The 5,579-nt window shown below is 30.1% G+C and overlaps 1 protein-coding gene across 2 annotated transcripts in view; it reads right to left on the bottom strand.

The window, feature by feature from the left end:
- Nucleotides 1-5,579, bottom strand: part of SOX5 (SRY (sex determining region Y)-box 5) — an 894,001-nt gene that overhangs the window by 593,285 nt on the left and 295,137 nt on the right. The gene's annotated exons all lie outside the window — the stretch shown is intronic.

Here is a 5,579-nt window from a genome sequence, read left to right as displayed (position 1 = left end):
GGAATTTGGGAGACTATTTTTGAGGAATGAAACTTTTAGCATTACAATTACAATGAATTTAAAGTTTATCAGTGTCAGACAATACTAACATTATACCACTTTAATGTTACACAAGAAGCATTAAGAAAATGATTTTTTTCCTGCACTCATTTGCTTTGTCACAAAAACATTAAAAATAAAAAGAAAGAATACTCCCTCTTTCAGAAAAAAGGAGCTTCCAACCAATGTTCATCTGTCAGTCATTCACCAGATGCCTGGTGAGCTCACCTATCACAAATAGCTTAAGACTTTGACTTAGAGTAGACCAGAGTCTTTTAATAATGGACCTCTTCAGAAAAACACATTAGAAATTTAATAACCTATCCTCTTTTTTAAAAACCTAAAATTCAATTCCCAATAATACATATATGCTAGGGAATTAGCATAAAACAGCCTATAAATTCAAGGTTTCTCTATTCCATACTCTTTCTATTGTCAGTTCCTTAGTTAGAACATACAGATGAATTACATTCAGATTGCATATTTGAAAAATTAGTGTTCTTCCGGAACACTTTCACCTTAGATATTCTAGTTTCATACTTCTTTGGAAGAGGTGATGTACTTCCAGTAATCATTTCCACTGTTTGATCTTATTATTTATCTCTTTCTTCAGAATAACTTGAAATACATTTTTAAAATAGCTTTTATTTTTTGAGGACAATCTATAAGATACATATTTAAAAAAATATATTATCTCATTTAATAGTCAAACAACTATATGAGATATGGAGATTTATTATCTCAATAACAAGTGAGAAGGTCCCAAAACTAGTGCAGAGATGGAGAACATCAAAGTTATGCCATCTTGCCTCCAAAGTTCTTAAAAGACAATGAATGTTAATTTATTTCAAATATAGCATAATGGCAATTAAGTACTGAGTACACAGGAAAGTGCTTAAAAGTATGTTTTAATGCTAACTGAATGCTCAAATTTTAGAAAAGTTAAAAGTTGACCAATGACCGTCCCATTCTTACCGATAATTTGATACAAAAGATAGTTCTCTATACAATAATTAAAATAGTTCAAGAATAGTATTCTCACCCCATTTATAGTGATAACAATCACCAGAACTAGTACTACTCCTCATGTAATTTGGCTCTCTTTTTAAGAATAATTTCTAAGGGTTCTCTTTCCTAATATGTTTTCAAGTTTTAGAATCCCAGGGAAAATACCAGGGCCAATTTCCTGGTCCCTACACAATTACTTTGCAATGGAATTTGTGTCTTACAGAAAAAAATCAATTATTTCAGGCAAAGGGTATTAATTAGAAAAATAAGATGAACTTAATCTATGCTTTCTTAATTTTTTTTTTTTACTCACTACACAATTATCTCCCCTTATGATAAGTGGTGATATCTAATGGTTGTTAGTTTATGAGGATGAAAAGGGCATAAACCAACCACTCTGGTGATAAAAATCAGATGGCTTCTTTTGAGTAAAGAATCCATATAACCCATGAGAAGAGAAGCCTTTCACCTAGGCCCATACCTTTAAAAAGTGCTGTTGGCCAACGAACTTTCTGCACTATAATTTTTCAACCTGGAAAGAAATTCAGGGAACATATTGCCCTGATATTTTATAGAGAGGTACCATTACATTGCTAAAGTAGTTTTGGTTCTTACTTGTTAGATAATGTCTGCAAAATATTTTAGTACACATCATTCAGAGGAGTTTTCCTATAATACATGTATATATCTCTTTATATTAACTTATCAGAGCAGAAATGAGGGCTAAAACTGAGTAAAATACAAAAACATTTGAACAGTTTCCTTCATTTTTGAGTTAACTACACTTGTCTACTCTCTATATTCTCCTTTGACTGTATACTAAGTAAATGACAAATATCTACTCATAGTGAATGAGAATGTTACCTATTAACAATGCCCAGTTTACTTGTGTCTAGAACAGCACAATGGGAAAAATTATAGCTAAGCTGAAAGTTAGGAGGCCTGTACTCTAAGAAAGCCTCTACTCTTTCCCTTACTAATGATGTGGTCTTGCCTAAGTCTTTAACATCTTAGGGAACATGATTTCTATGGTCCCTTTCAACTCTAAACTTCTGCTTTTAATCTCTTCTTTGATAAATCAATTTATAATTTCCAAAATAAAATTTCTTGCTCTTCTAAGTTACATACCATGTATGTATCCTTTTTTAAAAGTTTTAAGAATGGTGCCTATAGTTGATAGTTTATTTTGACCCTTTAAAGTATGTCATAACTCTATATTCACAGGACAATATAACACAGTAAGGAAAATAAATTTTTTACTAATTAAAGTTAATTTATAAAAGTTAATTAGTTAATAACCAGGAAAATTTAATTGGCCACAAAAGTGATGATGTTTTCGAAAGAACTAATTGTATGAGTAAATTCATCTATTTGTGATTCTTACAGTTTTCTTTGCTTGAATTTTCAAGTCACAACTTTCATTTTCTGTGATAAATACAATTATATTTATTAGTATTACCTAACTCAGTGAGAGAATTAAAAGCTGTTTCTTACTATACTGAACTATACTGAACACCTCACATGTATGAAGGAACAATGTTTGAAATGTAGACAGAAATAAATATAAGGAATTTTGTCTTTAACCAAAATTTCAAAATATCAAATAAAAAATTCAAAGGCAAACTAAAAAGTTGTTGCAAATTGTGTTCAAGAAAACCTATATTTAAAAATATACTTCACGGACACTCTGAAGAACTGTTGCCAAATAGACAGCTTTTTCTTTTTTTTTTTTTTTTACGTTATTGTTAACAAAAATGACTTACTGCCACAATTTAGAAAGTAATTCAGTCAGACTATGCACGGGATGAAAATACAAGGAAATAGGCATTACCAAATGAATGCATTCATTCAATTACTCACTAAGCATTTATAGGACCTTTAATTTACACCTGCATTTTAAACCAACTATATATTAAAATTTCAACGTATAAACTGCATACTTTCATAAATGAGAAAAAAGAGAAGTTAATATTTGAAATTGTCTTGAAGTTAAAGAACTGCTTAGGTATAAAAAGGTATATTACTATTAAAAAACATTTGAATGTTAACTAAAGAAATTATGGGTCTGTAATCAGAAATATTTATTTTTAAGTCTTGTATAAAGTCAAAGAATTGACTAAAAGACTATAAGCATTTGTAAGATATGCTTTTTCTTAAGAAAATAAAAACATATATCTAAGGTCAGGAATGCTATTCCTGGTATGGCAAGCCAACTTCAGATTTATTCAGACTTCACAGCTGGACCATTATTCTTAATATTAATGAATAAATCAACTTAATAAACATTGTTCTTATACTGAGTGTGTACCCTGAATTTTACTAGACATATTGAGAGAAAAAAGGAAGAATCAATTCTACTGAGCATTTTTTCTGGGCAGAGCACTCTGATAGAAGGTAGAGACATTTTTTAATACATTTTTTTAATGGAATTATCACCTAGTTCAGGATATGAGACATTCTATCTAGCCTGTTTCATAAACAATTATCAAATTCTTGCTAACTAAAAATCAGTGATTTTCACATAGATTAATTTAGTTAATTTTCTTAACAAATCTAAAGAAAAATGCAGGGACAAAAATTAACTGGCACCTGAATTCACAGCTAGTAAGAGACAGAAAGACAATTGGAACCCGTCTTTTGGTTACAAACCTAGTGCTTATTCTACTGTATAAGAGAGCTATTTCCAAACCCGATCTGCAATGCAAGATAAAATGATTAAAGTGTTGTTTTCTGAAACAAAGTTTTGTGACAAATTTAAGTAAAAAGTGATTTCAAAATAAGATGATCAACTTCTGACCTTCAAGAACTTAGAATTAATTTGTTATACTTAATAAGATATATATTAAAGAATCAATTGAAAACCTCCAGAAGCCCTATGAGAATTCAGAATTACAGTAGGGAACAAAAGTAATATGTAGAAATCAATAGCTTTCATATATATGATAACACCAGTTATTAGAGATAACAGAAAAAAGACTCCATTAGCATTAATAACACAAAAGACAAAATATCTAAGAATAATCTCATTCCTATACAATACCTATTTAAAGAAAGCTTTAAAATAATAAGGAAAGGTATACCAAGTTCCTGGATAGGTAGCATCAATACTATAAAAATACCAGTTCTTCCTAAATTAATGTATAAATTTAATGAGTTCCAAATTAACATACTAGCATATGTTTAAAGCACTAGACAAACTAATTCAAAAATTTACATAAACAAAAATAATCAGAAAAACTCTGAAAAATAAAGAGAATGAGGGCTCAGCTTACTAGAAATTAAAACACAATATAAAAATCCCAATGATTAAAACAATGTAGTAATGAATGAATTGAAAAACAAATGAAATAGAGAAAAAACCCCAAACACACAGAGGGAAGTTAATATATTCTATTAGTAAATAATACAAGTGACATTGAACTAATGCTCTAAGAGTAACTCATGACCACTATGAACAAGATTATAAATGGATCAAAGACCCCAAACACACAGAGGGAAGTTAATATATTCTATTAGTAAATAATACAAGTGACATTCAACTAATGCTCTAAGAGTAACTCATGACCACTATGAACAAGATTATAAATGGATCAAAGATTTAAATGCAACGAATAAAACCATAAAGTATTAGAAGGGAACATGAGCAAACTCAAATATAATCTTGGAGAATAGAGGGTCTTACAAGCAATGGATCAAAATTCAGAAGCCATAATAAAAGATTAATAAATCCAACTATATAAACATCAAAAACTTCTGAATGACAAAAGGTGCCATAAATAAATCGAAAGACATGCAAGAATTACCATATCTAAGGAAATGGCTACTCTCCATGATATGTAAAGAGATCTTTGAAATCAATGAGAAAAAGATCAACAATCTAAAACAGATAAATAATAAATATTGTTCAAAGAAAAGGAAATGGAAAATGTTCTTATACAGATGAAAGATGCTCAACATCTTCCATTATAATGATATTGCAATTTTCAACTACAATGTGACAACCTTTTTTTTTTTTAATTTACCAGCTTGACAAAAAATAAAAACTTTTATGGTCCTTGTATTATATTATTCATTCATAAATAATTTGTTCTTTCCCTTGCAATACTTCCCTGCAGATGAAGTTTATTTCCTTCTCCCACTGAATTTGTCTTAGACATGTTACTTGCTTTATTCAATGCAATATGGTGCTTTCTACACGAATGTTTGATTTGGCTCAGCCAACGTCTCTTATTCCTGTCTTCCACCCTTAAAACAGTATATCCCAAGTAGGGGCTAGTCTATCAACCTGGGTCCTAGAATGAGAAGAGACTCCGACCCAAACAGATCCCAGCTGAGTCAAATCAATCCAACATGCAACTGACCCACAGCCAATCCACAGCTCTAGGGTAGCACAAGCAAGAAAAAATATCTAATTCATGGAAAGAGTGGGGTTGTTAACATCGCAAAAGCTTACTAACACATAATCTGTGACTTATGGAAAGAGGCATTCTCACATATTACTAGTAGAAATGTATATTGAAACAAGCCTTATG

Source organism: Propithecus coquereli, unplaced genomic scaffold (genome assembly GCF_000956105.1).
Source record: "Propithecus coquereli isolate 6110/MARCELLA unplaced genomic scaffold, Pcoq_1.0 Scaffold16, whole genome shotgun sequence".
Taxonomy (NCBI): Eukaryota; Metazoa; Chordata; class Mammalia; order Primates; family Indriidae; genus Propithecus; species Propithecus coquereli.
The sequence above is the reverse complement of the archived record's forward strand: the minus strand, read 5'-3'. Positions and strand labels throughout refer to the sequence as shown.